Source organism: Numida meleagris, chromosome 2, assembly GCF_002078875.1.
Source record: "Numida meleagris isolate 19003 breed g44 Domestic line chromosome 2, NumMel1.0, whole genome shotgun sequence".
NCBI classification, from domain to species: Eukaryota; Metazoa; Chordata; class Aves; order Galliformes; family Numididae; genus Numida; species Numida meleagris.
In genome coordinates this window covers 20,938,828-20,951,327 of record NC_034410.1, presented here as the reverse complement: position 1 = coordinate 20,951,327, position 12,500 = coordinate 20,938,828, and the positions used below count along the sequence as shown (strand labels likewise).

At 36.5% G+C, this 12,500-nt stretch overlaps 1 long non-coding RNA gene across 1 annotated transcript; it reads left to right on the top strand.

Annotated features, from left to right (window-relative positions):
* On the top strand, nucleotides 601–6,261 carry LOC110394288. Its single transcript, XR_002435525.1, has 3 exons — nucleotides 601–647; nucleotides 816–887; nucleotides 6,108–6,261. It is a non-coding gene; the product is annotated as an uncharacterized LOC110394288 (long non-coding RNA).

Genomic DNA, 12,500 nt, shown 5'->3' with positions numbered 1-12,500 from the left:
ACCCACCACTAAATCATGTCCCTGAGCACAACATCCAAGCGGTTTTTAAACATATTCAGGGATGGTGACTCAACCACCTCCCTCGGGAGCCTGTTCCACTGCTTAACAACCCTTTCTGGAAAGAAGTTTTTCTTGATATCCAACCTAAACCTACCCTGGTGTAACTTTAGGCCATTTCCCCTTGTCCTGTCACTAGTGAGAAGAGACCAACCCCACTCTCACTGCAATCACCTTTCAGGTATTTGAAGAGAGCAGTGAGGTCTCTCCTCAGCTTCCTCTTGCCCAGACTAAACAGCCCCAGTTCCTTTAGTTGCTCCTCATAGGACATGCAGCAAACACTTTTCTTTATGTTTAATGATTCAGATCTACTAGAGTAAAAGCTTAAGTTCCACATACAGCTGCCAGAGAAGAAAGTGCCTTTAAAGTCTTCAGATCTGTGCCATCAAGGTAGGTCACTTAAGTACGCTTCTAATTCTTATAAATGTTTTAACCTTCATATTAAAGAGCAAAAACCTGTCAGTGATGATGATCCTAATATTTTTTTGAGAAATTAAAGTGTGGTCTGCTTTTACTTCCTTTGCTACTATATACTACTTCTATTTCTACAGTGCTTATGACTCCCCAATGCACGAAGAATCCACTGCAAGGTAATGCTGAAACACAGCCTCTCACATCCCAAGTGCAAGACAAGAAATTACACACAGACAAAACAGCTTTTGATTATTTCTTATCCTGAGAGTAAGAAATATTGTCTGTCTAAAATCATCAGTGTAATGTATGTTAAAAACATACTTAATTTGGTCTTGTGCCTGCAGAGAGAGGAATGCTTAGATACATTTCGGCATTGTGCTGAAACCTAATGCTGCAAACAGCCTGCTGAGGATGAGGTAAGTGAAGTCCCAAACACAATAACAATTTCATATATATGGCACATAACGTTCTGTGATAGCTCAAGCTTTGAAGCATATGGAAAGATATTTCATTCTCAAGAAAATGAAATGTTTTGAACCCCTGTTCAGCTCTGTCATGCATTGTTAAAGGTCTGTGTGTCTTTGTTCTACACTTCTGTGTTCAACCTTTCTTTGTTACTTTCCAGAAAACACAGTTAGTGTCACTATTAGAGGCTCAGATAAACCTTGAGAGTGAAAAAAGGGTCCATGAAGAACAGGCAATAAAGACAGGCTCCATGTTTTGCAAGATGCATTATTTCTCTGCCTTAATGTTACACCAGAAAGGTGTAGATACCCAGGCTATAACTTAGTTGGGCTCATTTTACAGTTGTCAAAAAAAAAAAAAAAAAAGCCATGTCAGAGGTAAGACTGATTATTTCTTTTAATGTGATTGGGAAGAACACTCTGAGTGCTCTCTCACCATTAAATATAGTTATGCTAGATGAGACACTTAAAGCAGATTTTTTAGATGGCTATGGCCAAATGAAATAAATCCTCACATAAATGAGTATATGAACATCTCAAGATGTGGACCTTGCTCTGGAAGCACGTTCACCTCACATTTGAATGTTATCAATAAAATTATGCTGCCTAACACTTTCTGATGGCCTATGAATTACTTCAAGTATACTGATAAAAGAACATATTGGAAAGAGGAAATCGTTTTTAAGCTGTCAGAAAAAATATTCATACTATTGCAGCTCCAATTTGCTGGCCTTTCACAAATCATTTTTCTACTGACTTGACAGCGCTTATTGAACTGTGTCTCTGAACTTTATGATAAAGACATTACCAACTGTTAAAACAATGAATATTTCCTGGCTGGAATAACCAGTATTTTGTGTGCATATGCCAACACTGACTTTTATGCCTCTTCTTGCATTTTTTTAGTTGTACGTATATAATTACCGTGAAGTCCCTGGAATGCACAAATCCTCAATATTCTTCCTGGATATCCAATATCAAATGCTACTTGATATTAAAGTGCTTAGTGCTCTCAGCTCTCTCTGGGATCTGTAGTACAATCCAGAAAAGGGTGACAAGAAATAACAAAAGGTTCAGCAATGGCTTGTCAAATGCCAATCACATCAGCAATTTTGAACAGTACTTATAAAGAGACTCTGCAGTTAAATGCATCAAGAGCATATTTTTTTACTAACATAACATTGGCTGATTGTTTTGTTGACAGGAAAAGATTCTGACAGCTTTTTGATATAAAAAGCTTTAGACATGATTTCTTTCTGAAAGTTCATTTGCAGCAGCTCCTTCTCTGTGGTTAATAGCTATCCATGGTAAAAATGATGGCTGGAATTTATTCTCTGAGGAAGGAATGGCAGCACAATATGTTCTACCAAAGTAAACCTCGAAGCAAACTTCTTTATAAAAATTATACATTTCCAGATTCTAATTGGATCTACTGCGCAAAGAGATGAGTGGGTAGAAAACTAGCCATTGTGGTTGTGCTGAAAACAATGACCTGGCTTCAGGCCATTAGGGAACTGAGTGTATTAAAGAGGTGTTAGATTGCCACATGGGCTGGGAGCTCCTTGGGCACCAGGGGCCCTCTGGGCTGTGTATGTGGCAGCAGTGCCAGGCCCTCTAGCCAGAGTCCACTCCACCACCCCAGACAGGATAAAAGCATCTGATGGGGAACTGAGACCCCACCAACCCCAGGCATCAGGTACCTTCATGGGCATGGGGATGAGCTGAGGTCTAGCTGGATTATCAGCCTTTGGATGGACCCAGCTCATTTGGTCCCAAGACTGGGCAGGGGAGGGCTGTGGGGATATGTTGCCCAGCTTCAGCCTCAGTGGGGCTGACTATCCCAGGAGCTGAAATAGGATCCTGGGCCTTGGGTCAGCTTGGGGAGCCCTGAGGGAGGCCAGGCGGAGCCAGCGAGGCCTGCTCTTGTCCTCAGGGTACAAACAGGAATGACCAATACCTAATATGTTAGACCTTTTCACTAAAGGTAATAATGTGCTAGGGAGATTTGGAAATTACAATTCACATGCAAGTGGATGAAAATGCTACAGTCAGCCCATTCTGAGGATGGGAGGGCAAAAAACAGGATGAAAAACAAAAGTTGCTCTTTTATAAGCCTGCAATTTGAAATTAGTGCAGGAAAAGACCCGAGTTTCATAACAGTCCCAAATTATGTTTGAGTCACTGGTTTAGTTATGATAACATGAAAAAATGGAACGGGCAAAACATTTTCAGCTGACCTAGTCAAGTATTATATCACTGTACATTGGTAAGCTCATTCAAATTTTACCTGCATCTGAAGACAGGCTATGCCTGGCTTGAGGCATCTCACTGGAATGACACAATTAAGGTTTGTCATTTCAGTTGTGACAAGGAAGAAAATGAAGTAGTTATCACTGTATTCAGTGTGATAGCTGACAGTCGTTATGACTTTTTTCTATTTATATTCTGAGAGAAAATCACCAGTGAAGGCAAGAGCTACTTGAACTTAAGGACAATGTTAGAAAAATGCTATAAAAGGCATAAATTTTTTGTGAAAAAAAAATTAATTTAGATACTGAGGCTAGGAAACCTTATTTCAGAATAGTAAAATGATGGAGCAATCAAGAAACAGCAGTGGGAGGAACAAAACTCAATTATTTTTTTAAGCTGGAATGCTTTACAGGCTGGGTTATGTAACAACAGCATGGGCTCTGGGAAAAGATGGGACCCAGGGTAGCAGAAGGTTCATCCAGTTCTATTCCAGTCCAAGCAAATGGCAACTGTGCATGATCACTTCTTCAGATGCTGTCAGAGCAACACTGGAGGAATTTTTAGATCTATTAAGAAAGGTGAGAAGTAGAAATATAAAAGTAATGATGCCTTTGCCCACTACACTGTTAAGGCACCCAAGTAAAGGTTTGTGTCCAAATCTAACATGTGTGAAGATACTGAATGTAGTTCAACAATTTACCAAAGGAAGTCCAGAGCCCTGAAACCAAGCCAAATATTCTGAAGCACTTTAGTGTTGCAAATTAAGTGAAGAATGTACCTCACATTCCTTTGGGCATCTAAAACTAGGTCTGTAATCTAAGCCAGTCTTCCTTTAACACTTAAAAGTATGAAGTTGGAACAGTTACACTGGTCGGGAGCACATTCACTTGCTGGTTTTTAGACGAGAGTAAATACTTATGTACAGTTTCCAGGAAGAATTATATTTCCTTTAAAAAAAAAAAAAAATCAGCTTGGTAGATTGTTCATTCAGTGCATGTCCTTAAATCAGTAAGTAATAGGGTAACATATGGTATATATGTAACTGTGTGTTGGCACACTAACAACTGTATATCTTGAAGTTTTTTGTTTATTTGTATTTAAAAACAAACAAACAAAAAAAACCATTAGAGACTGTCTGGAATGTTATGAATGGCCTACTGCTTGTCCATGGCTTGTAAGTGGCCTAACCTAAAAATTTATGTAATGAAAAGCAGTACCGAAATATAATATTTTTACATGCTGACCTTGGAAGTTTTAGGTGTTCTCAGCTCTCAAATAGCTTTGACATTAGTGTTAGTGGAAGTACATGTTCAGGCTTGATTTTAAAAACAAAAACTCAGTAATATTGCTGAAAAAATTATGCTTTTGGTGAAATAGGCTATTAGTATGAGCATACTTTAATTACACCAGAACTTAATACATTAGATGTCCCATAAAGGAGTCGAAGAACGTAGGCCAACATGGAATGAAGTGCTACCTCTGCTTTTCAAGAAAAGGCCAGCAACATCTGAAATATTTTTCTAATACATTTAAAAATTTCCATGTTGCTGCTTCCACTTCTTTCAACAAGCTTATTCCTGTGCTTACTTGTTTTAGCACTGTTTTTCCCAGCATTTCACCCATGACAAACTCATTACTTTTTACACAGAAATGCAAACATACAGCTATTTACTTTCCTTTTCAGTGCAACCTTTTAAAAGTTTCAAAATATTTAAAATATTTAAAGAATGTTATCAGTCTTCTCCTGTACGGTCAAAAAGAAATAAAACTCATGCAGACCTCCCATAACTCTCATTATAGGTGAACACTACTTTTTCATCCCAAATGGCCCATCAACTTACTGCAAACCTAGAGCAAGTTACTTGGTTTTAAATTAAAGAGCACAAGGATATTCAGCTGAAGAATTCAATTATGAGCATTAATCAGAATAACCTGGGAAAATATTTCCTTGCCTGTGGGCTCCAATATCGTTTTGACATATTTTAGTCCAAAACTCTATATTACTGAATTCTGTTTTATTTATATCATATAATATATTACCAGTATGAGATTTCTTTTTTCAAGAAACCTTTAAGCAATCTTGACTTATTATTTCTTCCAGAGTTTTTTTTATCGACTTACTGAGGCACACTTTTTTTTTGCATGGATTCTCATTCTATAAAATGTCCTTTACACATCAATTTTTTACTTAAAATGTAAAGCTACGTTAAAATGAAAAGTTAAGCTCATTTGGAAATTGCTCACTTATTGTACTAACAAATTCAAAGTACAATGTTTTATTGCTGTTTTTGGTGTTTTTTTAAGTTATTGTTTCCCAGAAAAAAATAGCCTCATTTTAGGATCTTAAGATCAACAGAAAAATAATTATATTTCCATTTACAGTAGATATTTTTCTTTCTATCATTTTGATTTATGGTCATCTTAGGAACTTCGCAATTCTAGAATACAGTAAAAGAATTCTATCAGTGTAAAGAGAAATGGCTTTAATGCTAGAGAGCTTCAAAGGTGACAGTACTTCTAAAAAGGCCACCTTAAAACCTCAAGTGTCTTTATCTTGATCTATTATCACAATGTGAACTGGGCACAAAAGATTGGACGATAAGACCCAACCAGGGTCAGGGTTTGATCTGACCAAGGTCAGGTAGTTGTACTTCTTTCCTTTCTCTCTACAGCTTCTTCAACATTGAATGACCTTCTGTTTTGTTAAAAATAGCCCCATCCTCAAGATCTTAGATGTCAGACAATTTCTATTTGTCCTCCTGCCTTGTATGAGTATGGTTTTACTGTTACCTTTTGCTGCATTAATTTTGGGATCTATTTCAGTACTCTCAAATTTTTCAAGGCTAGATTACTTAGCAATGTAACATGTATTAGCATCACATTTAACAAAAAACTTAACCCTCTTACTTTGATTTATTTCAGTATCTTCATCGTATCAGCCTTCTTCCATGATTCACTTGCCCAAGAACACTTTCTTTCCTTCAATGCTGATTACACAAAACTATTGAAAAATATGAAAAAGTTGTGTATTTGTAATGTTTATGTTAAAATAATCTCAATGCATGAATTCATTGTGTCTTTTGTTCACAATTTCCTCTTTCTGTTTTATTTTATTTCTTATATTGGAGCAGGAAATGAACATTCCTCTTATCTGAAAAGACTTGGGATAAATTCAAGTATGGTAATAGTAAGACAGAGAGTTTTGAAGACTCAGGAATATTCTTGTCAAAAATGATGCAACAATTTCTGAAAAAACATTTCCATATTTTCAAGACAACACTTTCTGGATAACTGATATTTTACTTGCCATTATCAGTTGGAAAGGAATTATTTTTTCCACATTAACCTTTTAAACAGTTGCACTGGATTTATCTTAAGCCAAACAGCTTTGTAGTGCTGATAAATATATATTATTGCAGCTCCCTTAAATACTTAAATTCATGAGAATTTTACCAGACAATTCATGATGAGGGTACTTGTTTTTCTTGTCCATTGGCTCATCAGTTGATCAAATATTACTTATTCCTTTATCTTTTGAAGCCAATACAAAATTTGCAATTGAGTAAGTAAATCTTTCTAAGTAGGTTTCTCTGAATATAATATCTCCTATTTATTTCCATGGAAACTACAACACATAGAGCACAATAACACTATTCGATGGAGCAAATTCTCAGCTATAAAACACTGTTTTTCAGCGTAGTCACCACTATTAGCTCTGCATTTTCACCAGCAATGAACAAGAACCTGTGTGCAACACGCGTAAAAATCTGAGCCAATGAAGGTAACCCACTGCTGCTGTCACTACTGCTGAAACGTAACACACACCACCCCACTGTGCTCCAATCCACTGTTTGGTTTTCAGAAACATTCAGCAAGCATTGAAGAATGTCAATGGATGCATTTTTTTCCACATGGGGAAATTCAGTTCCACATCTTTGCTTCATCTGCATTTCCATATCAGACATCATTTTGTCAGATTGCCTCTCTGCTGCTATCTGTCATAAAGCATCACAATGTGATGGAATACTGGTGAGAAGGTTCAGCCTTTACTGCTATACCACCAACATCTGCCCCTGATGTCATGGGCCAAGATAATGAATTAGGAGGCACTACTTTCAGAGCAGTCCTTATAAATGCAACAGCATAATTTAAATATCTTCATGTTATTGATTAACTGCTAATTCTAAAATAATAGAAAATGAATAATTTCTACAATAAAAAAATGAAAAACTATTTTCATCAAGAATAACTGGGCCATTACAGGATAACTCTGCCAATAAAGTGGTTTTGTGGATTAAGCTGCTAAGTGACTTGCATTCATTCCTCCTGACTCATCTTCAGTCCCTTTTCTTGACAACTTCTTTAAAGTTGACTGTCCTGTGGACCATCTTGAAGAGGTGACTCATTTGTTCATGGTGCTCCCACTGCCTTTCAGGACTTATGCCTTGTTTTAGTTTCTTGGGCTCATAGCAAACTGCAGTGCAGAATTCCCTTTGAGAAAGAACAGTGCTTGACTTTGTGGCAATCCTGGGGGAAAGGAAAAACAACCAGAAATTTTAATGCAGGAGCAGAGTTTAACTTCTGCAGAATCTTCTTTCCCGGACATATGGCACTTCATCTTCTTATCAACATTGGGTTACACGGGATGCATATATTAGTGGCTAAGACTCCTCTATGCATATCTTTAAAATGACCCTCATTTTACTTCAAGGCATTCAATTGTTCCTTGTTTTCTCTATTAGTATGCTCCAGTGAAAATCAGCACTCATCAGTAGAAATGTCAGACATAACCAAGAATTTCTTCAAAGCCATTTTAATAAAAAAGAAGAAAAAAAGCATATTGTATAACTTCACTTTTCTTCAGTGTGTCCTTCATTTATGGTACAGTTGTCCTTGATTCCTTTGTTGGAGTTTTAAATGAATACTCTCTATGGGAAGAGTGAACAGTATTATGTACATGTAGATACATACAGATCCTCTCGCATGATACTTAAAAGAGAATGAAAAAACAATGACAAAATATGCTGTCCTTTCACACTGAAAATCTCTGTATAATCAAAACTGACTGACTTCATGAAATCAAGGTGCAGTGCATTTTGTTAATTAGCTTCTTTCTGGTGCCTCTGAAGCAAGAATCAATTTTTCACAAGATCATCTTTTCCCTATGTGTAATAAGTAACATTTAATATTTGCTGGTACAGTGATAAAATGTATTTCAAGGTATTTTTATGGAGTACCAAATTAAATGTTTCAATTAGAGCTTCAGTGAGCTGTTCAGTAAAGATTTGAATGAACCCCTGTAGGCCAACGTTAAAAAAGAGTCTCCAGGCCTATATTTTCACGCACTCTATAAAGATGTGTCAGAATTGCAATTAAAATAATTCGTTTTTCTAAATGAGCCGAGAGAGATCACATCTCTTTTGCTCAATTACTCTCATTTCTACTACTTTTTCTTGTATCTTCTTGTGCCTCTGTGCCTAGGAGTTAGGATTTGTGAGCTCCAATTTTGGGATATGAAATAAAAAAATTTGTTTGGGTTGTTTTTCTGAGTCCTCCTAGCAGGAAAAATCTTTCAACATCCATGAACTGAACATCTGTCTAGACTTCCTTTAGGACTGAGGATGCTCAGGATCTTGCCAGAAGATACTTACCTCAAGACTATTGTTTCTAGCCCTGTCTCTTTTCTTTGGTCTTCAGGCCTGTCATCACTGCTTTGAAACTGTTTTTATGTACTGATATTAGGAATCTTTAATGTCTGTCAAACTAGAGCTCTGAACACAGCAAACTTTGAGAAGAGTATTCCTTACTCTTACTCAGGTAATATTCTTGACTTCCTACTTCATTTCTTCATACTCTTTTTTTTAAAATTCTTGGGTTGTGGTACATCAGATGGTTTTATGAAAGTTCTAATGAACTTGATATGAACACAGCTACATTTTTTACTTCTGCTTGTGCCAAACATTCAATTCCATTAGCCTTAAACACAATCATTTTTTCAGAAAACTTTTCCTTTGGAAAAATATTTTCAGTAAGAAACATTATAGATGCAAGAAGGAGAAAAGTACTGTCAGTATTTTTGTGCAAAGTTTTATGCAATTTAACTGAATTTGATTAGCCCCTGGGCAGAAAAAATGTGAGCTGTTTCTGAGATAATTCCGTACCATGGGTTCACATTTGCTAGCCAGCTATGTGCATCAAGACCATCATTCTGTTAGGAGGATGTATATATGAGAGTATGCAAATGTTGACTGTTTATCAAACAGTTTAAAGAAGATTTTTTGTAAAACTAGTTTTAGATGTCTTTTATTAACCCATCTTACATTAGCTGTGCTGTAGACAAGTATTCGGATACAAACACAAATCACAGATTCCATAGGACTCTGGCATACACTCATGTTTAAATATGTGCTTCACTGCTATCCTGAAAGGTCAGGGTGGAATAATGAAAAAGGCAAGAGACAAGTGAGAATGAAAAGCTGTTAATTGTCTCTCCATTTAAAAGGGTATTTTTAAAAGCTACTATGACAAAATCAAAGGTATGCGCAATTTGAATTATCATAAGGTCAATAAAAAGTTCAACATATTTAGAAGACAGTCATGTGACATCATAGAATAACAAGTTCTAATGAATGAAATGGCACTGCAGTAAACTCATAGTTTTATAATGGTTGTTTTGTAACTGTGAAAAGTTCTTACCTGAATAGATTATAAAGCAAAACAGTCATGACGACAAAAATCATAATAAACTCAAAACATAAGCTAAATAGAAACAACACGCTCAAAATAAACACCAACATAGTTGTTAGGCAAATAATACTCTACTGTGTAATATTTTTTGACACTGAGTAATGTTTTTGTTTTGCATGGGTAGCTCATAGGCACTCTCTGAGAAATTATTCTCTTTAGAGAGTTTCAAGCAGCAAATAAACTTCAATTGAGTGCACTTAACTCCCAAGAAGAACTATACTAGAAATAAAAACAAACATTATTTAAATATCTAATCAGATAGGTATCAAGTATGTGTGTACTGCACTGTTAAATTGGCTACATGATACATATAATATATATCCTGTTTACTTTGCATGCAAATGTTCATGTGCTATTTTAGTACATTCATTTAATTTACAGAATAGAAAATACAGAAGAAAAAACTTTCCACTTTGATGAAATGGTGGGTTCGACTCCCATTCTTTTGTGGTCCAAGCAATTGTACCAATCTTCGTAATGTCTTCGAGAATGTCTTCAAAATTCTCCACATTTTGGCTTTCAACCTCAGCGTTTCATTAACAAAAATAATTGCTCTGTGAATGCAACCAGTACTACTCTATGTTGATAGAAGAGCTTTTTTTTCCAAGAAAATGCTATTTTGATTGCATACTTTCTAAATAAAGTGCCGCAAGAAACATAGAAGAAATCATAGGTAATTATAAATGTTACTGAAAGGGTGTCATAAGGTTAGGAACACCAATAAACTATGTGTCATAGCAAACATCACATTGAATGTGCTTTCTGGCTTTAATTCTAATGATTTGTATGTCACTTGACTTATCTCTTTCATTTCAAATTCTGCACATATCTCTTAGGAAATAATCATTATAAAAACTGAATATTGCTGCTAAAAACAATAGAGGACTCTGTTTTGCTAATAGCACAATTGGTTCCCCAAACAGGAAATTAGAAACAGCACCCTTAGGAGTATTTTTGAACTACAGCAAAATGAAATAAAACTCTCTTCATCGTTATTGACAGAACTTAATAAAATGTTTCATACTAAATTGCCTTTGATGCATCTGTACATAAAATTAATTATGCAAATAACATAATATCTTATCTCAATGGATAATTACAACAGTAATCATACTTGTGAGTTATTTTCACACAGATTAATATTTTTCAAAAGTGATGTCAAGTAAAAACTGTGATTTTACCTGCGTGAAAACAAAAAAGTTACTGAAATCCAAGATTCAATCTTCAAAATGCAAAGAGTAACCCAGCACAGACGCCACGCTCCTCTTTGCAATGGCCTGGTCTGTCACAGAATGGCTGATGCCAAGAAGTTCCTTTGGAGATCTTCCAGTCCAGGATGCTACTGTGGGCATGGTCAGATGGAGCAAGACACTCAGATCTGCAGTCAGGTGGCTTTTCAGTATCTCCAGAGATGTAAACTCCACAATATCTCTGAGCAACCTGTGCCAGTGTTTGATCACCCTTAGGAGTAAAGAACACAGGTTTATCTTATGTTTAAATGGACCTCAATGTATTTCAGTTTGTGTCCATTGCCTCTTGTCAAGGTGGACTGGCCTCAGCTTCACTCCAGACTCCTCTCCCATACCCCCTCTATTGCTGCAGGTTACGCTCGGTCCCTTCAAGGAGGCAATGAGAGATACAGGGGTGGCTGTGGTCAGAACTGAGTGATTTTTCTCCATCACTCTCCAACTGTCCAACACCTTCTGCCATTTCTTAAATATCTTTTCCCAGAGTCACCATCGTATTGGCTAACATGCTCAGCTGCATCTTGCAGTGAGTCAATTTTGGTGTTAGCTGAAGCAGGCTGTATCAGCTGAAGCAGCCAGCACCTGGCTTCTTCTCAAAAAGCTATCCCTGCATCCTCAAAACAACCAACACCGTTCCATAGACACCCACTACACTAAGGAACACTGAGAAAAGCCTGATTCTATCTTATACCTTCCCTCCAGGTGTTCATACGCATGGATAAGATTCCTTTGAGTCTTCTCTTCTCCAGTCTGAATAGCTCCAGAATGCTCAGTCTGTCCCTCAGCACCAGAACAACTTGGCTCTTAACTGAAGCATACGATAAGAAGCCCTGTGTAGATGGTGTTGCATTTGCACAAGTTCATGTAGAGCACAGCTCTCCATAGAGCAGCTCAGATCATCCAGGACAGGAATTATCTGCTCTTTTTTACTAGGGAGGGCGTCTCATACCTCCTCAAATACAAACAAAAACGGCTTCAGTGTATTGTTATTTCAGACGCAGTTAATGTATTTTTCTGTGTCTTGTGCACTCATTTTAATGACATAAAAAAGGAACAAGCAGTATTTGTTTCAGATGAAATGTATCTCTCACAATCATGGAAGTTTTGGCTTCTACACCAGATCTTTTTGTTTATTGTTATTGGTGGCTCTGTAATGTACAATTTTGTTTGCGTGTTCCTTGAGGTAAGGAATTGTCCGTTTTTATTTGTCTGCACAATGCTATACACATCTATAGCACTATTGAAGTAATTAATAATAACAATTTATGACAGAGTACATTGTTACCTATCATCGCATATTGTGTGCACTTGTGTAAGTTAA